At 36.1% G+C, this 27153-nt stretch overlaps 1 protein-coding gene across 5 annotated transcripts in view; it reads right to left on the reverse strand.

The window, feature by feature from the left end:
* Window positions 1–27153, reverse strand: part of Agmo (alkylglycerol monooxygenase) — a 337598-nt gene that overhangs the window by 196693 nt on the left and 113752 nt on the right. The window lies entirely within an intron of this gene.

Genomic DNA, 27153 nt, shown 5'->3' on the forward strand with positions numbered 1-27153 from the left:
CAGCAGCTTGGGAGCCTGAGGCAGGAGGATCACAAATTCAAAGCCAGAAATGCCCTAAGCAATTTAGACAGACCCTGTCTCAAAATTAATAACAATAATTAATAATAATAATAATAATAATAATAATAATAATGAACAGACTGATATAGTTCAGTGGTAAACACTCCTGGGTTTCATTACTTGGAACCAAAAAAAAAAAAATAGCACCCTCAAAAATAAGTCCACAAAACCAGGCACAGTGGCACATATCTGTACTCCCAGAGACTTAAGAGGCTGAGGTAGGATAATTGCTAATTCAAGGCCAATCTCAGCAACTTAGTGAGATCCTTTCTCAAAAGCACCAAAACTGGAGACCCACTGAATAGAATAGAAGACAAAGAGACAAACCCACATAAATATAGTTATCTGATTCTGACAGAGGGCCCAAAAACATATTTTGGAGAAAAGATGGCCTTTTTAACAAATGGTCTTGGGAAAACTGGAAACCCACATGTAGTAGAATGAAATTTAACCCCTCTCACCCTTCATAAAACTCAACTCAAAGTAGATTGAAGACCTAGGAATCTGACCAGAAACTGTACCTACTAGAAGAAAATGTAGGCCCTACACTCGGACATGCTGGCACAGAAACCAAGTTCCTTGACAAGATTTCTAAAGCATGAGAAATAACATTAAAAAAAATAAAATAAAAAAGTGGAATGGTATCAAATTAAAAATTTCTGCATAGCAAAGTTAACTAAAAGCATGAAAAGAGAATGGGAGAAAATGTTTGCCACCTGCTCCTCAGTTAGAGTATTAATATCCAGAACATACAAAAAACTAAAAAACACCAAAAAAACCCAAATAACCCAATCAATAAATGAGCAAAAAATCTAAACAGACACTTCTCAAAAGAAGAAATGCGAATGATCAACAAATATTCAACATCTCTAGCAATTAGAGAAATGCAAATAAAAACTACACTGAGATTTCATCTCACTCCAGTCAGAATGGCAATTACCAAGAATACAAGTAATGATAAATGTTGGTGAGGATATGGGGAAAAAGGCACACTCCTGCCTTGTTGATGGCACTACAAATTAGTGCAACCACTCAGAAAGCTGTATGGAGGTTGCTCAAAATAGTAGGAATGGAAACACCATATCATCAAACTATTCTACTTTTGAATAGATATCCAAAATATTTAAAGTCAGCATACTATAATGACACAGCCACATCAGTGTTTATAGTAACACAATTCACAATAGCCAAGCCATGGAGCAAACCCAGGTGTCCTTGAACAGATGAATGTTTAAGAAAATGTGATATATATATAAAATGGAGTATTACTCAGCCATTAAGAATGACTATGACTTTTGCTGGCAAAGGGACAGAACTGGAGACTGTCATGCTAAGTGAAATAAGCCAGTACCCCAAATTCAAAGGTGTAATATTTTCTCTGATACGTAGAAGCTAATTCAAAATAGTGGAGGGGGGCTGTGGCTGTAGCTCAGTGGCATAACCCTTGCCTAGCATGTGTGAGGAACTGAGTTCCATCCTCAGCACCACTTAAAATTAAACAAAATAAAGGTACTCTGTTCATCTACAACTACAAAATTTAAAAAAAAAATAATTTGGGGCTGATTTTAAAGAGAGAGGGGTGAGAAATTGGGGTGGGGATTTCATCCAAATAGAGGAAGGATCATTAGAGTAGGTGAATAGGATTGATGAGGAAGAAGAAGGAATGGGTGGGGGAAGGGAAGAATAGTGGAATGAATCTGACCCAGCTTTCATATATGCATGAGCAGATGTGGCATGGTATATCTCAGCTAATTATAGAAACAAAAAAAGTAAACTATAATTGGATTGAAGAAGAATTGGTGGAATAGAGGGGGGAAGGAGGAGGCCAGCAGGGTGAGTGCTGGGGACTGAAGAGCAGGTCCGGGTCCATGCTTTCAAGATTAAGTCAAGGTATATCCAGATGTTGTAGCAATCTCAAAAGAATAAAAAGGAGGAGGGGCTGGAACTTAGCTCAGTGAATGACCCTGGGTTTAATCCCCAATACTAAAAATGACCATTTTATATTTATATACATATTTTCCAACTTACAATAATAAAGCTTTTAATAGAAGTGTTCTTAATTTGGTGTTATGTTTCCTTTCTCTTAAAGTGAGTAAGATTTACCTCTCTTAAGATTACTAATATGTGGTATTAACATTGTATTCATTCTTATAAAATTAATTTCAATACTAACCTAGAGAACAAAGCAGTTTTACAGATTGAGAGACAAGACAAATCTAAAATATATTCACACTAGTCATTTAAATTAAGTGCATTCATCTTTAGTTTACTATACTTTTAAGAAAAACATACTCAGGTCTTTGAAGGTACATAGTTGAATATTTCCCACTCAATTCTTATACTATATATATGAAAGAAATACTTTAAAATATATTTTATTGAAAAAAGGTAAATAAGTCATATCTTAAATTCTAATTTTTGGAAAGCATATTAAATAAAGAATTTTAAATGACTGACAAATATTTTCATACCTTGTGCTTTTATCAGTTTCACATTGGCCTTACCTTAGTTAATTTAACAAAGTAATTCTGTTGTTGCATTTATTTTGACAATTACAATATTTTTACTCCATTCATTCAAGTAGCATACACTTCTTGAGCACTGACTGTGTAGTGAACACTTTATGCATACTAAGTGTTCAGTGAAAATAGCAGATTTAGAATCTTGTCTCTTTATAGGCTATCATGAAAAACAATAATGAAAGTCATTAAGTACAATTGTAGACAAAACAATAAGAAAGAGATCTGCTCAAAGCTAGGAGGCATCTCTCTGAAGAGCAAATAGTGAAATAAATCATGAAGAATATACCAATCAGAGGTAAAGCAAAGAAAAATTTCCAGCCAGTGGTAACTCATGTGCAATGAACTGCCAAGGCATCATGGTATGGTACATTCAGAAAATTGAAAATCTACTTTTAATTCAAGATGGGATGACAATGAAGTTTGTGGAATGACCAGGTTTTGACTATCTCTGCATGTCTTAAGGAATATATTATATTTGTTCTCAAAACTATAGAGGGCTTTAGTTTGATGAGAATTGTGTTCTGAAAAGGTAATGGGGAGTTGTACTGTGGGATTAAGATTGAAAAAATGACGATTTTTTTAGATTAATGGCCAGTTGAAAATAGCACTGGCTGATGAGTTCTTTATGACAGCCTAGGGCTCCCAGGCATCAATGTCTGTTTTGATGGCTTGCTATAATTTTGTTTTCTGGAGTAGATAGATAATCTACATTGACTCTGAGTAAGAAAATGTATATATGTAGTTGTGCTTCTAGTAACCTATTTATTTTTTAATATAGTTAAAACAAAGAGTTGGAAAGGTAACATGGCATTGTCTGTGCCCTTCACCTAGCTCTGTTGTTTACACACTGCTCTGCAGTATTTGCCACAACAAAGAAATCAACATCGGTACATTAGTATCAACAAACTCCAAACCATGCTTACATTTCACTAAGTGTTTGGTGTAGTTTCCTTCCTTCCTCCCTCCCTCCCTCCCTCCCTCCCTCCCTTCTTTCCTTCCTTCCTTCGTTCCTTCCTTCGTTCCTTCCTTCTCCCTACTGTCTTGTTTCAGTTTGAGGATCCCATCCAGGACACAGTACTGATTTAGTCTTTGTATCTTTTACTTCCTCTGATCTGTGACAACTTCTGAGATGTTCTTCGTGTTTCTTGAACTTTAGAGTTTTAAGGAGTACTGTAGAAGTACTTTGTAGAATGTCCCTCAACATGGAATCAACACATCTGCTATCATGGTTAGATTGGGATTATGGGTTTTAACAGATAAAACCATAGGGCTGAAGGGCCATTCCATCTTATCCTTACCCTGGGCGCATGCTATTGACATGTTATTACTACTGATGTTAACTGTGACCTAAGATCATATTTGCCGAGTTTCTTACTCTAAAGTTGCTCCTTTTCCACACTCAGTCCAAACTCAGAGAAGGGAAAGCTAATTAAGCCTCACTTCCTGTAAGGTACAATATTTGCATATAGTATTTGAAATTCTTTTTTTTTTTTAAATTAGAGCTTTATGCATGTACATAGTAGTTGGGTTCATCCCAACAAACTCATACAAACAGAAATAAATTTTAGCTCATGAATCCCCATTTTCCTTCCCCATTTCCTTTCCACCCCCTCCCAATCTACTAGACTAGTTTTTTGCTCTTCTATTCATTTATATTTGATTAGTTCCTTATGTTATCTTATTCTTCCCTCCCCCTTTCTTTTATTTTACTCTAGCTTCTGCACATGAGAGAAAATATTTTACCTTTGAGTTTCTGAGTTTGGCTAATTTCACTTAGCATATATTCTCCATTTCTATCCATTTACCAGAAAAAATGTCATAATTTCATTCTTTTTAATGTCTGAGTAAAACACCATGTGTGTGTGTGTGTGTGTGTGTGTGTGTGTGTGTATCAATCACACTCTCTTAATCCATCCATCTATTGATGGGCATCTGGGTTGCTTCCATAACTTACCTATTGTGAATTGTATTGCTATAAACATTGATGTGGCTGTATCATTGTAGTATGATGATTTTAGATCTTTGGGGAAAATACCCAGGAATATGATAGCTGAATCATATGGTGGTTCCATCCCTAGTTTTTTGAGGAATCTCCAAACTGTTTTTCCAGAGTGGTTTCCCTAGTCTTCAGTCCCACCAAAAATATTCAAGTGTTCCCTTCTCCCCACAACCTTGCCAATATTTATTGTTGTTTGTATTTTCCATCATTGTCATTCTGACTGGAGTGAGATGAAATCTTACTGCAGTTTTGATTTCATTTCCCTGATGGCTAGAGATGTGGAACATTTTTTCATGTATTTATTGGCCATTTGTGTTTCTTCTATTGAGAACTTTTTCTATATTTCTTTTGTCCATTTATTGAACAGGTTATTTGGGTTTTTGTTTGTTTTCAGTTAAATTTTTGTGTTCTTTGTATATTCTCAATATGAATCCCACTATTAGAGGAGTAGCTGGCCAGAGATTTGCTCCCATTCTTTTGATTCTCTTTTCATACTCTTAATCATTTCCATATCTGTGAAAAAGTTTTTATTCAGTGGCATCCACTTTGATTCTTGGTTTATTTCCTGTGCTTTGGGTTCTTGTTAAAGAAGGGTGTGACAGCAACTGTATGATAGAAAATTGACACTATGTTTTTTCTAGTAGTTGGAGGGTTTCTCGTCTCATTCCCCAATTTTTAAAACATTTTGATTTGAGGGTCATGCAGGGTGAAACGTAGGGGTCTAATTTCATTTTTCTACATATAATTATCCCATTTTCCCAGCACCATTTGGTAAAAACATTATTTTTTCTCCAGGATATATTGTTGGTACCCTTGTCAAATATCAGAAGGCCAGAGGTTGTAGGTTTTTCTCTGTGTCTTCTAATCTATTCTATTGGTCTTCATGTTTATTTTGTTGTCAATACCATGCTGTTTTTGTTACTACAGCTCCATAGTATAGATTAGGTATTATGATGCCTCAAGCTTCACTTTTCTTGCTTAATATTGCTTTGGTTATTCTGGGTCTCATATTTTTTCCAAATGAAGTTGAGAATTGTTTTTTTTTTTTTCTAATTTTGTGAAGAATGTCATTGGTATTTTGATGGGGATTGCATTAAATCTGAATACTGCTTTGGTATTATGACCTCTTTTTCTTTTTCTTTATATATATATATATATATATATATATATATATATATATATATAGAGAGAGAGAGAGAGAGAGAGAGAGAGAGAGAGAGCGCAAGGATTGAACTCAGGGGCACCTGACTACTGACCCATATCCCCAGCCCTATTTTTGTATTTTGTATATTATTTAGAGTCAGGGTCTCACTGAGTTGCTTAGCGCCTCACTTTTGCTGTGGCTGACTTTGAATTCTCCATTCTCCTGCCTCAGCCTCCCAAGCTGCTGGTATTACAGGTATGAGCTACCGTGCCTGGCAGTATGGCCATTTTGACAATATTAATTCTGCCTATCCAGGAACATGGGACATCTTTACATTTTTTCAGGTCTTTTTCAATTTATTTTATCAGTGTTCTATGATTTTTATTGTAGAGCTCTTTTACCTCCTTGGTTAGATTAATACACATTTTTTTTAGGTTATTGTGAATGGAATGAATGGAATGGTATTCCTGATTTCTTCCTTGACTGAATCACTACTGAAGTATAGAAAAGCTATTGATTTATGAGTGTTGATCTTGAATCCCACTAATTTCATTTCTAAGTAATGGAAGTCTTCTCATGGAGTTTTTTGGACCTTTTAGATATAACATGATATCACTGGCAAACAAAAATAGTTTGACTTCTTCTTTTCTTATTTGTATACCTTTGATTTCCTTTTCTTGCCTTACTGCTCTAGCTAATATTTTGAGGACTACATTGAATAGGAGTGGTGAGAGTAGATCACCTTGTTTTGAATTTAATGGAAATGCTTATAGTTTTTCTCCTTTTAGTATGATGTTGGCTTATGTTTGTCATAAATAGCCTTTACAATGTTGAGGTAAGTTCCTTCAGTTCCTAGCTTCTCCAACACTTTTAATGTAAGTGGATATTGGATTTTATTAAAGGTTTTTTTTTTTTCTGCATCCACTGAGATGATCATGTATGTGATTTTTGTTCTTTATTCTGTTTAAATGATGAATAGCATTTATTTATTTGCATATGTTGAATCAACCATGCATCTCTGAAATAAAATATGCTTGATCATGATATGTATCTTCTTGATGTGTTTTGAATGTGATTTGATGATATGTTATCTAGAATTTTGGCTTCTATATTCATCAGGGATATTGCTCTGGAGTTTTCTTTCCTTGATGTGTCTTTGTCTGGTTTTGTTATCAGATTATACTAGCTTCATAAAAAGTATTAAGGAGTGTTCACTCTCCTTCAATTTCATGGAATAGTTTGAGAAAGACTGGCATTAGTTCTTCTGCAAAGGTCTTGTAGAACTCTTCTGAGAATTCATTGGGTCTAGGACTATTCTATTTTAGAAGACTTTTATTGTTTCAATTTTGTTACATAATATGGGTCTGTTTAGGTTTTCTATTTATTCCAGGTTCAATTTTTGATAGGTCATATATGTCTAGAAATTTGTCCATGTCTTTGTATTTTCCACATTACTCAAGTATAAATTTTCAAAATAGGATCTGATAATCCTCTGAATTTCAGAAGTCTGTGGTGATATCTATTCTATCATCCCTGATCTTGCTGGTTTTCTTCTTCTCACTCTTTCTTTAGGTTAGTTTGGCTAAGGATTTGTCATTTTATTTATCTTTTAAAAGAATCAACTCTTTGTTACATTGATCCTGTGTATTATTTTCTTATTTTCAATTTTATTGATTTCAGCTGTGATCTTAGCTATTTCCTAACTTCTACTGATTTTGGAGTTAGTTTGTTCCTATTTTTCTAAGGCCTTGAGGTGGAGCATAAGCTTATTTATTTGAGATCTCTGTATGTTTTAATTGTAGGCACTCGGTGCTATAAAAAATTGTCTATTAGAACTGCTTTTATACTGTCTCAGAAATTTTGACATGTTGTATCTTGGTTCTCATTTGTTTCTAAGAATTTCTTGATTTTGGTTCTCATTAGATCTTTGATCCATTCTTCATTTAAGAGAGCAGTATTCAATCTCTGTGTCTTTATGTGGTTTCTATTCTTTTTCTTGCTGCTGATTTCTAGCTTCATTCTACTCTAATCTGATAGAACACATGGGATTATTATTATTTCTAATATTTGATAAGATTTGCTTTGTATCCTAGAATATGATACATTTTGGAAAAAGTTCCATGCATAGATGAGAAGAAGGTAAATTTAGCTGTTCTATAGATATGAATTAGCGCCATTTTATTTATGATGTTGTTGAGGTGGTAGATAACTTTGTTGATTGATTGTTTTGAAGGTCTGTCTATTGGTGATAAGGGGGTATAGAAATTCCCCAGTGTTATTGTGTTAGGGTCTATGTGGTATTTAATGTCATGGAATATTTTTTCCATGTATTAGGTGGATAGACATTTGGGCATAAATGTTTACTATGGTTATATATATATATATATATATATATATATATATATATATATATATATATATATTGTTGGAATGTTCCCTTTACTAGGATGTAATGGCCTTCTTTGTGTCTACTGACAAATTCTTGTTTGGAACCTACTTAATGATAATAGCTATTCCTGTTATTTTATTGGACCATAAGCCTAGAATATTTTTTGCCATCCTTTTACCTTCAGCTTATGGGTGTTTTTACCTATATGATGGGTCTCTTGTAGAAAGCATAGAGCTAGATTTTGTTTTTTGATCCATTCTGCTAATCTATGTCTTTTAATGAAGGAGTTGAGACCATTAACATTCAATGTTAGTGTGAATATGTGGTTATGCTTTCCTGTTCTATTGGTTTTTTGCTATATTTTATTCTGTCATGATTCTCATTTAGTGGATTATTCTTCTATTAAACAGCCTCAGTTTGTGTGCTTTGGGAACTGTATTTTAGTTTCTTGGTATGAAGTTGTTCTTTGGGTACTCTTTGTAGTGCTCCTTTGGTGCTCATGAATTCTTTTAATTCATTCTTGTCATGTTTTTATTCACCCTTGAATTTGAAGCTGGGTTTTGCTGGGTATAGTAACTTTAGTTGACAGTTGTTTTCTTTTAGGTTTGGAATATCTTATTCCAGGCCCTCCTTGATTTTAGGGTCTGGGAAGAGAAATGAAATGTGAGTCTCTTTGGTTTGTCTCTAAACGTGACCTAAGGTTTCTCTCTTGTAGCTTTTAATATTCTTTCCTTCTTTTCTATGTCAGACATTTTGATTATAATGTGCATCATTCACTTTCTCATTTGTTTGGGTCTATTAGGGGTCCTGTAAGCCTACAATATGTGGATGTCTATCTCATTCTGATATGGGAGAAGTTTTCTGTAACTATCTCATTGAAAATATGCTTTATACCTTTAGTTTATATCTCCATGTTCTCTTCTATCCCATTGATCCCCACATTTGGTCTTTTTAAGTTTTTCCAGAGTTCTTGTATATTCTGGTCATGTTCTATATTTTTTTCCTCTTTATTGATTCTGTGTATTCAAAATCATATAACCTGGCTTCAGTGGCTGAAGTTCTGTCTCAAAGGTCTGAGGTTCTATTTTCTATACCATCTAGTCTGTTATTGATGCCTTCAATTGGGTTTGTAATTTGAGTGATTCTATCTTTTATTTCTAGGAGTTCTTCTTGTTTTATTTTCACTATGTTTCTTTCTTTATTAAAATGGTCTCTCATATCCTGTTCTTGCTCTCTTAATTCCTTTCTTAGATCATCTTTTACTTAATTGAACATTTTGATAATCAATTTTTTAATAACCTTTCTCTGGGTTTTCATCTACTTCACTATCAGTGGGTTTATGAACTTAGTGGGGAGTAGAATTTATTTGCCTGTTATCTCATATTTCAGAGGTCTTGGTCTTATGCATCAAGTGAAGTAGTTGTCCTCTTTGGGGGCAAGTCCTTTTATGTGTATTTATTTTATTTGCTCTGGACGTTCTCTCTGTTTTTGATGTATGAGTAGAGGTCAATGGGTGGGACCTAAGTTTCCTGTCTACTTGTTCCTCCTTGGGTCCTTATTGATGGTTTGGGGCTTTTGTCTCCTCCCTTTTTTGATTAAGAATACTGTGAGGGAATGTTTACTTCTGTAGCATAATCTCTAACCTGTGAAATTTTAGTGTCTGTCCCTGTAGGTTCTCAGTAACTCACAGAATGTGGGAAAAATAAACAATAGTAAAATGGTTGTAAACAACAAAGAGTATTAAATAGTGTTAAAGTAAGCACTCAGAATCTACTACTTCAACATTAATTGCCACCAACCAACAGGAATTGTGGGTTCAACAATTGTCAGCAGTCAAAATAATAACCATGAACTAGTTCTGGCTTTAAAGAAAATAGCATGTGTCTGTTATATAATCCAGAGCAGTAATGACTATATTAGCATTGATAGTGCGGGCAGGGGATATATAAACCATTTAGTTCTGAATAATGGTAAAAATATGGTTAATTGGGGGGAAAGAAATGTGTTAGAAAATTAGAAAGAACTCACAATTTCAGAAAGTGAACAAAGAGATGCTGAAGAGCAGTATCAGGTTATGTTTATACAGAAGGAGGGGAAAAATAGGAGAAGCACAGTATTGGGAGAGAGTGAGAAAGAACAATAGAATTAGACTGAAAACAGAATATAAGGTTGAAAGAGAAATAAGAGAAATAAATACATAGAATTAATACAAGTTCTAACTAAGATATACAATCCAATGTTCCATCACAAGACAATGCTAAAACAAAAAGATAATTACACTAAAAAATGCAAAATAAGTGCATGTATAAATTATCAGGGCCTAAAACTTATCTTTTAAGGGTATATATATATATATATATATATATATATATATATATATGAAGGGTGTATATATATTATATATAATATATATACATGAAAATATAATATATGAAAAAAGAAAGAAATCCAATATCCTGGTGCAAAGTAGTCAAAATAATTGACCAGAATGGGTGGTCAATGTCTATCTTCAATATTCTCAATTATTCTTAAGTTAAATACTCATAGAGAAATCAAGGGGTAGGAGATATCAACCATTTATGGTTATTTTATTGCTCTCAGTTACCAGTAGCAGTGGCCTAAGATTGAAGCTTTCTGATATAAGACTCCGTTTTCTCTCATTTCTCTCCCATTATGTCAGCCACTGCCTAGGTCTGGTACTAGGTGCCTGCTGAAATACAGTGGCTGTGCGAGGTTTTTTTTTTCTTTTCTTTTCTTTTCTTCTGCTATTTCAAGTCCTGTTAATTATTTAATATTTTAATATTTTAATTAATAATTAAATATAATTATTTAATATTTTGGATTATAACTCTGTTATATATTTTATCTTTTAGTTGTTTCATATTCCTGCCATTGGATGATCTTTTCAGGTGGATCCTATGTCCCTTTGGCAAAAATCCCATTTTTTATTTTTCAAACACTTCTGTCACTGTTTTGAAAATAAAATTGAAGTATTCAGATGTTTTTATCTATGAAATTAGAAAACAGTGAAATGTTAACCTTGACACTATTATACATTAATAACACCCATGGGTCTAAACCTATTTTATTATTTTCATCAAGGCATAATATTAAGATTTATAATCAAAGATTGAAGTGTTTTACAAAACAAGATATTACAGTATATAGTAAATAAAGAGGCACTTACCATCTACTTTAAATAGCACTCTATACACTGCAGCTCTTTTTAAGATTAAATTTCATTTAAAACACATATAATATGGCTATAAATTCTAGAAAATTGAATTCGTAACTTTAACTTATTTACATGATAGATCTGCCACTCTGATTTTTATGATAATATGGAAGAAACATACTCCGAGCTTAATTTTTCTCTTCATTTCACACATTAATTTTCTTTTCAAAGACATGACTCATTTATTTTTTGTTGTAAAGTGCATTGTTACCTGGGTAACTGCCAAATTGTAGGCTTTCTATACTAGTGCTGATGAGGAGAATCTTACAAATGAATCCAAGAAAATGAAGAGACCTGAAGTCTGCTCTTTGATTTTAATATCTTGAAATATCTATTACATACCATTAATTATCAGGGCCTAAAACTTGTTTTTATCTTTTAAGGGACATAATAGTGATGGTCAAGAATCCAGGGCTGGGGTCCTGGCTCAGCGGTAAAGTGCTTGCCTAGCACATGGGAGGCCCTGGGTTCGATTCTCAGCACCCATATAAATAAATAAAATAAAGGTATTGTTTTCAACTACAACTAAAAAATAAATATTAAAAAAGGATCCAGGTTGACTTACAACCCCTACAATTCATTGCCCTATGCTCAAGTTTGCTCATCTCCATCTTCAAAATATTAGCATCTTATGATAAATTCCCAATGCTCATTTCCTTATTCTGTACTTTTTTTCCATGTGCCTGACAAAAGGGAAAGAGATTATAAAGGGAATATTTCCCCAGAAATAAGAAGGGGGTGAATCGGCATTTCACTTAGATTTTTAATTATCTGTAACTTTGGATGCCATGACTCTATAGCAGGAATAATGTAAGCGAAGCCAGGATAAAAATTCAAAAAACTGGCATCAGGCATCTAGACTTGATTTCCAACCCAGCAATGTTCAATATGGTGTGACATAGTGGAGTTTTCTGAGATTCATTTTTTTAGCCTTAAAAATAGATGACCTAAATATATTATATCCATGATTTCTTTAAATTCTGAAATATATGATGCTCTAATAAATTTTTCCTGTGATGATTCCTCAGATATTAAATTCACGGAACATGTTGATTTGCCCCTAAGAGAGACAAAATGTTTTTCGGAATATTTTAGTAGACTATATATTCAGCCTATTTTGTACAAGATTACAAAAGACTGTACTAATACAGGTATTGCCTAAAAAGGGAGGGTGGGCCTGAGATTGCATCCATCTGGTCTGTGCAGAAAAATCTACAACTAATAGTACTTCTCATTTTACCCTACATTATACTGGGGAGAAGAGAAGCTGAAAATTATTTGAACTAACTTCAGTCTGAGGCAACTCCAACTGGCAGTCTGGTAAGCAACACAAAAAGAGAAAGGGGTTAATGACCACCCACCCCTCACTCACAGTGCATAGCCCATGAAGAAATAGAAAGACAGTCAGGTATAGACAGTTCTTTCTATTCTCATTGACTATTTTGACCACTTCAGTGGAAACAATTCCTTAATTTTTCAATAAGAATCATTTTTTTCTTTGTTTCTGTTTCTGTGTGTGTGTATTTTAGCTGTGTTTTTGGTTCATGAACATATATAATATACATATTTGTTTCATTTTTTACATTTTAGCATTTTTAAAATGTTATTATTATTATTATTTTTTTACCTTGACTATTGAGGGTTAGGATTTGGGGTTTATATATTTTGATTGTGTTTTATATTGTTTTTCCTTTGTTTCTCTTTTTCTCATTCTCTTGTCTTCTGCTAATAGCCAAATTCTATTATTCACTCCTTCATTCTCCATTTACTTTGTTATTTCTATTATTTCTGATCCTCCTTATGACCATAAAAAGCTACATCTCATCTGCATTACCTGTTTACTTTTTGAAATTATTGACTCTTTTCTACCTTCCTGTCACATTTTCTTTTAATTGACTGTTTTCTTATCATCTTTTAATACTAATTGATTTATATAACTCCTGCTCCCACCATTAATGTTATTGCAATTATTACTGTTATGGCTGATATAGTTGACACTTGTTCTTTGCTTTAATGCCAGATATAACTCATGGTTACTTATTGTTTTTTGGTGTTGATAATTGCTGAGCCTACCATTTCTGGATTTTGTGGCAATTGACATTATAGATATCATAGTATAACCCAAGTATTTAGTTTTTTTTTTTTTTTTTTTTTTTTTAATTTTTTATTGTGGGTTGTTCAAAACATTACAAATTTCTTGACATATCATATTCCACACTTTGATTCTAGTGGGTTATGAACTCCCACCTTCACCCCATACACAGATTGCAGATTCACATCAGTTACACATCCATTGATTTACAAATTGCCATACTAGTGTCTGTTGTGCTCCGCTGCCTTTCCCATCATCCACCCTCCCCCCTCCCCACCTCTCCCCTCCCCTCCCCTCCTCTCTCTCTACCCCCTCCACTGTATAACCCTGAGGGTCTCCTTCCATTACCGTGCAATTTACCTTCTCTCTCCCTTTCCCTCCCACCTCTCATCCCTGTTAAATGTTAATCTTCTTCTCCTGTTCTTCGTCCCTACTCTGTTCTTAGTTACTTTCCTTATATCAAAGAAGACATTTGGCATTTGTTTTTTAGGGATTGGCTAGCTTCACTTAGCATAATCTGCTCTAATGCCATCCATTTCCCTGTAAATTCTATGATTTTGTCATTTTTTAATGCAGAGTAATACTCCATTGTGTATAAATGCCACATTTTTTTTATCCATTCATCCATTGAAGGGCATCTAGGTTGGTTCCACAGTCTTGCTATTGTGAACTGTGCTGCTATGAACATCGATGTAGCAGTGTCCCTGTAGCATGCTCTTTTTAGGTCTTTAGGGAATAGACCAAGAAGGGGAATAGCTGGGTCAAATGGTGGCTCCATTCCCAGCTTTCCAAGAAATCTCCATACTGCTTTCCAAATTGGCTGCACCAATCTGCAGTCCCACCAGCAATGTACAAGTGTACCCTTTTCCCCACATCCTCGCCAGCACTTGTTGTTGTTTGACTTCCTAATGGCTGCCAATCTTACTGGAGTGAGATGGTATCTTAGGGTGGTTTTGATTTGCATTTCTCTGACAGCTAGAGATGTTGAGCATTTTTTCATGTACTTGTTGATTGACTGTATGTCCTCCTCTGTGAAGTGTCTGTTCAGGTCCTTGGCCCATTTGTTGATTGGGTTGTTTGTTCTCTTATTGTCTAATTTTTTGAGTTCTTTGTATACTCTGGATATTAGGGCTCTATCTGAAGTGTGAGGAGTAAAGATTTGTTCCCAGGATGTAGGCTCCCTATTTACCTCTCTTATTGTTTCTTTTGCTGAGAAAAAACTTCTTAGTTTGAGTAAGTCCCATTTGTTGATTCTAGTTATTAACTTTTGTGCTATGGGTGTCCTATTGAGGAATTTGGAGCCCGACCCCACCGACTGTAGATCGTAGCCAACTTTTTCTTCTATCAGACGGCGCGTCTCTGATTTGATATCAAGTTCCTTGATCCATTTTGAATTCACTTTTGTGCATGGCGAGAGAAAGGGATTCAGTTTCATTTTGTTGCATATGGATTTCCAGTTTTCCCAGCACCATTTGTTGAAGATGCTATCCTTCCTCCATTGCATGCTTTTAGCCCCTTTATCAAATATAAGATAGTTGTAGTTTTGTGGATTGGTTTCTGTGTCCTCTATTCTGTACCATTGGTCCACACGCCTGTTTTGGTACCAGTACCATGCTGTTTTTGTTACTATTGCTCTGTAGTATAGTTTGAAGTCTGGTATCGCTATACCGCCTGATTCACACTTCTTGCTTAGCATTGTTTTTGCTATTCTGGGTCTTTTATTTTTCCATATGAATTTCATGATTGCTTTATCTATTTCTACAAGAAATGCCATTGGGATTTTGATTGGCATTGCATTAAACCTATAGAGAACTTTTGGTAATATCGCCATTTTGATGATGTTAGTTCTGCCTATCCATGAACAGGGTATATTTTTCCATCTTCTAAGATCTTCTTCTATTTCTCTCTTTAGGGTTCTGTAGTTTTCATTGTATAAGTCTTTCACCTCTTTTGTTAGGTTGATTCCCAAGTATTTTATTTTTTTTGAAGATATTTTGAATGGAGTGGTTGTCCTCATTTCCATTTCAGAGGATTTGTCGCTGATATACAGGAATGCCTTTGATTTATGCGTGTTGATTTTAAATCCTGCCACTTTGCTGAATTCATTTATTAGCTCTAATAGTTTCTTTATAGAGCCTTTTGGGTCTGCTAGATATAGAATCATATCATCTGCAAATAGTGATAATTTAATTTCTTCTTTTCCTATTTTTATGCCTTTAATTTCTTTCGTCTGTCTAATTGCTCTGGCCAGTGTTTCGAGAACTATGTTGAAGAGAAGTGGAGAGAGAGGGCATCCCTGTCTTGTTCCAGATTTTAGAGGGAATGCCTTCAGTTTTTCTCCATTCAGAATAATGCTAGCCTGAGGCTTAGCATAGATTGCTTTTACAATATTGAGGTATGTTCCTGTTATCCCTAGTTTTTCTAGAGTTTTGAACATAAAGGGATGCTGTACTTTGTCAAATGCTTTTTCCGCATCTATCGAGATGATCATATGGTTCTTATTTTTAAGTCTATTGATGTGGTGAATAACATTTATTGATTTCCGTATATTGAACCAGCCTTGCATCCCAGGGATGAATCCTACTTGATCATGGTGTACAATTTTTTTTATATGTTTTTGTATCCGATTCGCCAGAATTTTATTGAGGATTTTTGCATCTAGGTTCATTAGAGATATTGGTCTGTAGTTTTCTTTCTTTGAAGTGTCTTTGTCTGGTTTAGGTATCAGGGTGATGTTGGCCTCATAGAATGAATTTGGAAGTTCTCCCTCCTTTTCTATTTCCTGAAGTAGCTTGAAAAGTATTGGTATTAGTTCTTCTTTAAAGGTTTTGTAAAATTCTGCTGTATACCCATCGGGACCTGGGCTTTTCTTAGTTGGTAGTCTTTTGATGGTTTCTTCTATCTCCTCAATTGATATTGGTCTGTTTAGGTTTTCTATATCCTCCTGACTCAATCTGGGCAGATCATATGACTTAAGAAATTTATCTATGCCTTCACTATCTTCTAATTTATTGGAGTATAAGGATTCAAAATAGTTTTTGATTATCTTCTGTATTTCTGAAGTGTCTGTTGTGATATTGCCTTTTTCATCCCGTATGCTAGTAATTTGAGTTCTCTCTCTTCTTCTCTTCACTAGCATCGCTAAGGGTCTGTCGATTTTGTTTATTTTTTCAAAGAACCAACTTTTAGTTTTGTCAATTTTTTCAATTGTTTCTTTTGTTTCGATTTCATTAATTTCAGCTCTGATTTTCATTATTTCTTGCCTTCTACTTCTTTTGCTGTTGTTTTGCTCTTCTTTTTCAAGGATTTTGAGATGAAGTATGAGATCATTTATTTGTTGGTTTTTTCTTTTTTTAAGGAATGAACTCCAAGCAATGAATTTTCCTCTTAGAACTGCTTTCAATGTGTCCCATAGATTCCGATATGTTGTGTCTGTGTTTTCATTTATCTCTAAGAATTTTTTAATTTCCTCCTTGATGTCTTCTATAACCCATTGATCATTCAGTAACCTATTGTTCATTCTCCAATTGATGTATGCTTTTTCCTTCCTTCTTTTATCGTTGATTTTCAGTTTCATTCCATTATGATCAGATAAGATGCATGGTAATATCTCTACTCCTTTATATTGTCTAAGAGTTGCCCTGTGACATAATATATGATCTATTTTTGAGAAGGATCCATGTGCTGCTGAGAAAAAAGTGTAACTGCTTGATGTTGGGTGGTATACTCTATATATGTCAATTAGGTCTAGGTTATTAATAGTGTTATTGAGTTCTATAGTTTCCTTATTCAACTTTTGTTTGGAAGATCTGTCCAGTGGCGAGAGAGGTGTGTTGAAGTCTCCCATGATTATGGTGTGGTGGTCTATTAGACTCTTGAACTTGAGAAGAGTTTGTTTGACGAACATAGCTGCACCATTGTTTGGGGCATAAATATTTATGATTGTTATGTCTTGTTGGTGTATGGTTCCCTTAAGCAGTATGTAGTGTCCCTCTTTATCTCTTTTGATTAACTTTGGCTTGAAATCTATTTTATTTGATATGAGTATGGACACGCCTGCTTGTTTCCGAAGTCCATACGAGTGATATGATTTTTCCCAACCTTTCACCTTCAGCCTATGTATGTCTTTTCCTATCAAATGCGTCTCCTGTAGGCAGCATATTGTTGGGTCTTGTTTTGTGATCCATTCTACTAGCCTGTGTCTCTTAATTGGTGAGTTTAAGCCATTAACATTTAGGGTTATTATTGAGATATGGGTTGTTCTTCCAGCCATATTTGTTTATTTCTGTTACTAAACATTGTTTGTTTTCCTCTTTGATTGTTCCCCCCCCCCTTTACTGTCCTACCTCCCACTGTTGGTTTTCATTGTTATTTTCCATTTCCTCTTCCTGTAATACTTTGGCTAGGATGTTTTGAAGAGATGGTTTTCTAGCTGCGAATTCTTTAAACTTTTGTTTATCGTGGAAGGTTTTAATTTCATTCTCCATCCTGAAGCTTAATTTCGCTGGATACACAATTCTTGGTTGGAACCCATTATCTTTCAGTGTTTGAAATATGTTATTCCAGGATCTTCTAGCTTTCAGAGTCTGTGTTGAAAGATCAGCTGTTATCCTGATTGGCTTGCCCCTAAATGTAATCTGCTTCCTTTCTCTTGTAGCTTTTAAAATTCTCTCCTTATTCTGTATGTTGGGCATCTTCATTATAATGTGTCTAGGTGTGGATCTCTTATGATTTTGCACATTCGGCGTCCTGTAGGCTTCTAGGATTTGGGATTCTGTCTCATTCTTCAAGTCTGGGAAGTTTTCTTGTATTATTTCATGGAATAGACTGCTCATTCCTTTGGTTTGGAGCTCTGTACCTTCCTGTATCCCAATGACTCTTAAGTTTGGTCTCTTAATGTTATCCCATATTTCTTGGATGTTCTGCTCATGGTTTCTTAACAGTCTTGCTGAGCTGTCTATGTTCTTTTCCAGTTGAAATACTTTGTCTTCATTGTCTGATGTTCTATCTTCTAAGTGTTCTACTCTGTTGGTAGTATTCTCCATTGAGTTTTTAAGTTGGTTTATTGCTTCCTGCATTTCTAGGATTTCTGATTGCTTGTTTTTTATAACCTCTATCTCCCTGTATAGTTGATCCTTTGCTTCCTGGATTTGTTTGCGTAATTCGTTGTCGAAGTGATCTTTCATTGTCTGATTTTGCTGTTTAATGTCTTCCTTGATACTCCAGATCATCTGAAGCATGTATATCCTGAATTCTTTATCTGACATTCCATCTGCTGCAGCTGTTACCTCTTCTAAAGTTGCGTTGACCTGCATTGCTTGTGGTCCTTTCTTTCCTTGTCTTTTCATACTGCTTGCGTATCTTTCCTGCAGGTGCGGGCGGCGGCTCTGCTCTCTCCTTATTCCAATTGGGGTGTCGTGGCTACCACGCCGGCAGGTCACTGGGCCTGTTCTGGGAGCTGGTGGCGGCTCTGTTCTGCCCCTACTCCAATTGGGGTGACGTGTCTGTCGTACCAGCAGGCCACTGGGCCTGTCCTGCTGGTCGGTCGCAGATCTGCCCACCTTTCGGGCACGAGTGGAGGCTCTGCTTTGCCCCTACTCCAATTGGGGTGTCGTGACTACCCCGCCTGCAGGATGCTGGGTCTGTTCCTGGCAAGGGAGGCGACTCTGCTCTGTCACTACTCCAATTAGGGTGGTGTTTGTACCCCGCCGGCAGGCTCCTGGGCCTGATCCGCCGGTCTGTTGTAGGTCTGCCTACCTTGAAGGCGCGGGCGGCGGATCTGCCCTGCCCCTCCTACCACGCCTGCAGACCCCTGGGCCTGATCTGCAGGTTGATCACTGGTCTGCTCACCCTGCGGGCACGGGTGGCGGTTCCGCTCCACCCCCACTCCAATTGGGGTCACGTGACCACCACACCGGCAGGGCCTGATCCGGGCGTGGGATAAGGATCTGCTCTGCCCCTACTCGAGTTGGGGTGACGTGTGTACCACACTGGCAGGCCACTGGGCCTGACCCGCCAGGCTGTCACAGGTCTGTTTACCTTGCAAGCGCGAAGGGCGGCTCTGCCCTGCCCCTCCTACCACGCCCATGTACTACTGGGTCGTGGGTCTGCCCACCTGGCGGGTGTGGGTGGCGGCTCCGCTCCGCCCCCTCTCCAATTGGGGTCACGCGGTCACCACGCTGGCGAGCCGCTGGGCCTGCTCCGGTTGCTGGCGGCGGCCCGGCTCCTTCCCTCTGGCTCGAGGACAAATTGAGGAGACTCGGGTGACTGAGCCTCACCCCCCTTACCAGGAGACCAACTGCTTATGTCACCGCTGGTATTGATGAAGATCTCTCCTCCACCGCTTTCTGCTGACATCAGATCTCTGCCATGTTGGTATCCTATGCGAATGGCAGCATTTCGTTCCCCTTGCCAGGCAACCCAAGCAATGGGTGAGTCCTGACCTGCCCTCAGCAGGACCCGGACCGAGACACAGTTTCCGCGGGCTCCTAGCCCCGGTCCAGGGAAGTTCCGGGAGCCGGAACTCGGCCGCTCCGTGCTCGGTGTAAGCTCCTATAAGTGTAAGCTCCAAGAAGCAGCCCCCGCGGGCTCAGTTCCGGGAGCCGGAACTCGGCCGCTCCGTGCTCGGTGTAAGCTCCTATAAGTGTAGGCTCCAAGAAGCAGCCCCCGCGGGCTCAGTTCCGGGAGCCGGAATTCGGCCGCTTAGTGTTTGGTGTATGCTCTGATAGTAGCAGGGTCCAAGAAGCAGCCTCCGCGGGCTCCGCAGCCCTGAGCCAGGGCGGTTCCGGGACGGTTCCGGGAGCCGGGACTCGGCCGCCCCGCGCTCCGTGTTCACTCCGATAAGATCAGATTTTAAGAAGCCCCCAGGCGCTGAACCCTAGCAATCTGTCTGCAAGCCGCAGGCGAATTGCAGCCTGAAATTACCTGTTCTATGGCTGAATGAGCTGCGGTCAGTCAAAAACAGGTGTGGTGACGTCAGTTTACCAACATGGTGGCTGCTGGCCTCCTCTGTGGTCTGACCGGTGTGGAGAACCGAGATGGACCGCTTCCTTCCCCGTCTCGAACCCAGAATTCAGCCCTGAGTGCGGTGCTTGCGCGTCTGGCAGAAACTGTAGCGCTGTAACCCTGCGTCTCTATCCCAGCGCGCCTTGCAGACTCTAGCCGCGGGGCGATTTGCTGAATAAGCAGTTTTACCCTCCGTGCGACAAACCTCTCGCGTTTGAGTCCCCGTAGCCGATCCTCGTGCGATGGAAATCCTTCCTCCAGGTTCCGGCGCACCCCACTATTGCTGGAAATTCCTAACAAGATATCCTTTAGCCGTCCTGACTTGTCATACTCCCACACAGTGAAGCAGCACACGGGGGTAATGCACTCCCCTCGCCGCCATCTTCCCTCCTCCCCCCCTGATTTGTCCCAAGTATTTAGTTTAAAACTGTATATTCTTTGTGTTGGTTGTTACTATTGTTTGTTTCCCCGGATTCTGTGAGGTGCTGGGAACCTATAGGGACACTATAAGTTCATAGGATAAAAACTCTGATGCTGAATGCAACTCAATCAAAAGACATCACACCTTGTTTCACACACAAATTACTGACAATCTTCAGCTATACTCTAATGCAAAGAAGAGAAGAGGCCAAAATACATTCTAATGACAAGGCCCCAAGTAGAAACAACTAGGGGTAGGCATCCAGATGCCACCTACAGTTATCCATTGCTATATCAAAAACAGAGAAATAATGAAAAGGCTATGGACACCACACCTATAAAGGGGTCTCAATCCAGATGATTATAGGATATTTTGGAAAGTGAAGACTGTGCCTACATAGTTCTACACATAAGAAGAGAAATCCCTTTCGAGAGATGCAGAAAACCTTATAAATGGATACAAGAAATATGAAGAATCAAGCAAACACAACACCTCTTAAAGTTCATGATTCACCAGCAAATGACCCTCCAAATATTGAAGTAGATGAAATATCAGATAGGAAATTAGAAAGAATTATTATAAAAATGATCAACAAATTTCAAGAGAACATAGAAAATTAACTGGATAAACTAAGGAAGTCAGTTTGAATATGAATGTGAAATTCAATAAGGAGATAGAAATACTGAAAAAAGAACCAAACAGAAATCTTGGCAATGAACTACATACAAAAATCAAATAAAATATTTAACTGGAAATCTCTCTAGAGTAGACCATGCTGAAGACAGAATCTTAAACGTGGAAGTTAGAGTGGCCAGTCTTGAACATTCAGACAGTATTAAAGAAAGAAAGAAAGAAAAAATAGCCATGATCAGAATGTACAAGAAATTTGGGACAACATGTAAAGATTCAATTTAAAGCATCACTGGAATTGAGAAGGGATGTAAAATGTGGGCTAGTGGAATGGATAAAGTCGTCAGGGAAATAAGAACAGAAAAATTTCCCAACCTTCATAATGAGATGGACCTATCTGAGATGAATTCAGAAGCCCAAAGAGATGAGATCAAAAAAGAACATTTCCACAATACATTGTAATAAAAATGCCAAACCTAGAGAACAAAGATAGAATTTTAAAAGCCTCAAGAGAAAAATATCAGGTCATATTTAGAGGCAAGACAATCAGAAACACTTCTGATTTCTCAGCACAATTTCTACAAGTCAGGAAGAGTAGCAGTGATGTGTTCTAAGCCCTGAAAGAAAATAATGTCAATGAAGACTGCTACAATGAGCAAAGCTGTTATCCATAATTGAAGATGAAATAAAAACCTTCCAAGAAAAGCAGAAAATAGAAGAATTCATGACTACTAAACAGGCATTTCAGAACTTATTAAAGAAATACTGCACATGGAAGAAATAAAAAGTAAACCTCAGAACTCAAAAAGGAACAAATCTCATTTGAAGAACAGTTAAGCAAGTAAGAAACAGGACTAAATTAAACATGATAAGTAAATCAAAATGTCAGTAATTAATAAACAACCTCTCTATGATAACATTTAATTTAAATGATCTACACTTTCCAATTAAGAGACATAGGCTGGTGGATAAACCAAACTATATGTTTTTTGCAAGGGATGCACCTTATATAGACAAGCTGAAAGTGAAAGGATGGATACTGACAAACCATGTGAATGAAGCAAAAAAAAGAAGCAGGAGTAGCTAGTCTCATTTCAGAAAAGCATATTTTATACCAAAATTAATCATAAGTGACAAAAATGTCATTTTATATTTGTAAAGAGAACAATACAACAAGAATATAAAATAATAATAAATATTTAAGCCCAAAGCAAGTGTGCAACTAATTACATAAAAGAGACACTACTACTTCTCAGGTCTTCTTCAATTTCTTTCTTCAAAGTACTATAGTTTTCATTGAAGAGATCTTTGACTTCCTTGGTTAGAGTTATTCCTGTTTTTTTTTTTTTTTGAGGATACTATGTACAAATATGTAACAATAAATCACATCAATATGTATAACTACACTGCATCAAAAAAAATGTGAAAAAAAATTATTCAGGAAAAAAAAAGAGCAGACATCTCCTCCATCCCAAGACCTTGTCTTCCTTCCATTCAATAATCTGGACATTTATTAAATACATTGCCATATGTATTAAATACAGCTATAAAATAAACTGTATTTTCTTCTGTGTTTAACGATCCAGAGTTCCAGGACAAACTACAGGTGATGAAAATATATGTTTATTTATTTTCCATGTTTACTTCTTAAAGTTATGTTGTGTATTCTACTGTACTCCCCTCCCTCAAATTTACACATTGAAATCACACCCTCTACTACCCCAGAATGTTACCTTGTTTGGAAAAAGGGTCATTGCAGATATAATTAGTTATTATATGGTCATACTGGAGTTAGATGAGCGTTAAATCAGTATGACTAGTGTACTTATTTAAACAGGGGAAATTTAGACAAAAAAAATAGGCATCATACTATATAGCCACTAGAGTTATGCATTTGCAAGCCCAGAAACTACTAGAACTTAGAAGAGAAGATGCACTGTCTTGTCAATATCCTGATTTTGACTTTTGGCTTCTAGAACTGAAAAGCAATAAATTTTTGTTTTTCTAAGCCAGACAGTTTGTTGTGTTTTATTACAGTAGTCCTAGGAAATGAATCTAAGTTTTAACACAGGTTTGTGTTATGATGGGTTTGGGCTGGATTTCTTAGAAGATCCATTCCAACAAATGTATTACTACTATAACAGGCTTATAGATTTGTTTTGCCTATACTCCTGTGCAAATTTTGGGGTTATCACCCATGCCATTATATCTTTTATCAGTTTTGAAGCATTGGGTTTCAAGTACTTGACTTTTTTCTAACTAGGTGTATAATTCAACTCATTGATCTTCAGTTCCCTGATGATAATGATATTTGACCTAGAAAACCATAAACTTATTTATGAGGATCAAAAGAGATAATAAGCAAGCCTCAGCAATTTAGTGAGGCCCAAAGAAATTTGGTGAGACCCTGTCTCAAAATAAAAAACATAAGAAGGGCCTGGGGATGTGGCTCAGTGGTTAAGTACTCTGGGTTCAACATTCATTTAAGGACAGTGTTTTGATAGCCAAAAAGAGCTAAGCAGGGGAAATCACAGAAAAGGATATTATCAGGTAGCTCAGGGTTGTCCAGTGAGACAGAAAAACCTTAGAACCAGACCCTATTTCTAGTCGTGGTTGTTCTTATTCCCCTTGTGTAAGGAGTTTTTAGAGAACTTTGTTGAGCATTGTATTAATCCACTGCTGTCACTACAAATAAATACCCAAAAGAAAAGATGACTTATAAAGAAAAGATGCTTACTTATCTCACAATTTTAGTTGCTGGAAATCCAAAAATATGATGTGGGCTCTGCAAAGCTCCTATCTTGGCTGTGTAAGCTCATGTCAAAAATGGATGTGGTAGTAAGTAATCACATTCCAGACAGGAAACCAAGGAGAGCAAATGGGGATCTACAATTCCTTCTGGGGGCACACTTCCAAAGGATTAAATACTTTCTACCAAGCTTAAACTCTTAAATGCTCCATACAACCCCAGTATCACCACCATGGGGATCAAGCTCCCAACACAAGAGCTTAGGTGTACCATATCCAAACCATAGTAAGCATCTTACTAACTGATGTAATATGATTAAAAGGAAAAACAAAAACAAAGGAGACTGTCTTTCCAGATGTGCACTCTAGGTACTGTTATTGAAAGTCAGTTGATCTATTTGTGGACTTATTTCTGGGATTTCTATCCTATTCTACTGGTAATATGTCTGTTTTATGCTAATACCTTGCTGTTTTGATTACTGCAGATCTGTAATGTATTTTGAAATCTCTTAGTGAGATGCTTTCAGCTTTGTTCTTTTGGACAAAGACTGCTTTGGCTCTTTAGTGTATTTTATGCTTCTACGTGAATTTTAGAATTTATTTTCTGTTCCTATGACAAAAGACACTGGAATTTTGATAGGAACTTTATTGACTCTAGATCAATTTGGGGAGTAGAAAATTATAATATTGATTCTTCTAAAAATCTATGAGCATCAATATCTTTCCATTTATTTTTTTCATTGATGTTTTATAGTTTGCAGTGTAGAGCTTTCACTTCCTTAGTTAAGTTTACTCATAAAGTAGGTTGTATGTTTAATTCTTTTTGTTGCTATTATAAATGGGATTTTTTCTTAATCATTTTTTTCAGACAAATTAGTGTTAGCTTATAGCAATGCTGCTGAGTTTCATAAGTTGATTTTATATCCTGCAACTTTACTGAATTTGTTTATCAATTCTAATAATTCTTGGTATACGTAGTATTTTCTAAATATATAATAAATGTTTTCACAGAAGAATTAAAGTGGATCTTTATATAAGAAACTTGGAATGGGCTAAAAACTTAAACATAAGACCTGAAATTATAAAGCTAATAGACAAAAATACAGGAGAAAGCCTGCATGATATTGGTCTGGGAGAGATTTTTGAATAAGATTTCAATAGCACAGGAAACAAAAGTAAAAATAAACAAATGATATTTTATCAAACTAAAAAGCTTCTGCACAGCAAATGAAATACTAGAGTGAAAATACAACTCACACATTGGAAGAAAATGTTTGCAAAATATGTATTACATAAGGGGACAATATTTTATATATAAGGAACTCAAACTATTGAGTTTGAGTTAATATAAGATAATATAACAAATAGCCCAATTAAAGATGGGCAAGGAACTGGAATAGACATTTCACAAAAGAAGAAATAGGAATGATCAACAGATAAATGCAAAACTGTACAACATCTCTATTCAGAGAGAAATATAAATTAAGACCAAAATGGGATATCAAATGAATTATCAAATGATTAAACATAAGAAGTGTTGGCAAAGATACAGAGAGAATGGAATGCTTAACACTGTCAGTACTATTGTATATTAGTAGAACTATTTTGGAAAACATCATTGAAATTTCCTCAAAAAATTACAAGTAGAATTACCTTACGATCCAATAATCCTGCTACAGGGATTATATCGAAAGTAATTGAAATCCACATGCCAAAGAGATGTCTGGCCCCACATATTTATTGCAGCATTATTCACAATAACTAAGATATAGAAACAATCTAAGTTTCTATCAGTGGATGACTGGCTTAAGAACTGTGGTACATACACAATGGAAAATGATTCAGCCTTAACATAAGAAATTTTGTTATTTCTGACAACATGAATGAACCTAGAGGCAATTGTTATGGTAAGTGGAATAAGCCAGACACAGAGAGATGAATAATGTGTGATCTCACTTATATGTGGAAGTTAAAAAATTAAAATGGAGAGTACAACAGTAGTTAACAGAAGAGGGGCATGTCAGTGTGAGGGTAGAGGTGGAGAAAAACATGTAGGCATTTGTCATCTGGTACAAAGTTAAAGAAGCAATTTCTGGTGTTTCATTCCTTGGCAAGATGACTATATTTAGTAGTAATATATTGTATATTTTTAAATATCTACAAGAGAGAGTTTAAATGTTCTTCCCTTAAAGAAAAGATAAATGTTTACACCTATGGATATGCTAATTTCCATGATTTGATAATTCTGAAATGTAAATATGTAAAGAAACACCACATTGTACCCTATACATATATACAGTTACTATTTCTCAACTAAACAATGTAAAAAAGAAAGGGGTTGAAGTAGATGTTACCTAGGCATGCAGAAATAGGAACTGACTTTTTAAATTGCTCTTAAAAGTTTCTAATGAAAGCTGTTTGTATGTATTTGGATTGGGATACATTGTTTGTACATTACCTTACTAGTTGAGAGTAAATTTAAAATGCCAGTCACTTTCTCATATTGCTGTATATGTCAAGGTGTGTTTTTAAGCCAAACAAAAGACTGCCATTTGCTTCATGTGTGTCTGGTCTTGCAGAGAAGAAAGAAATGTTTTAGGGGCTGACCTCACAGAGGAAAATTTTGTAAACATCTTCTATTAGTTTAATAGGAGGAAATAGAAATAGTTGAGCCTAGCTGAGAGTACTTGATCAAGTGACTTAATTGCTTGAGTGACCAGATGATTTTTCTATAGATTGAGAAGTTTGAACCCTATGTTTCTCAAACTAAAATACTCCTAATAAGCATTTTACTCCACAATGTTTGCTTTGATACACAAACGTTTTAAATTATTTAGCATTAAGTAAAGAAGGTATTCCAAGAAAATACTCCATGATTTTTCTGGTGACTTGACATAGTCCCTAACAT

This window comes from Marmota monax, unplaced genomic scaffold (assembly GCF_021218885.2).
Source record: "Marmota monax isolate L192 unplaced genomic scaffold, Marmota_monax_Labrador192_F-V1.1 WCK01_AAM20220418_F8-fsc00057, whole genome shotgun sequence".
Lineage (NCBI taxonomy): Eukaryota > Metazoa > Chordata > Mammalia > Rodentia > Sciuridae > Marmota > Marmota monax.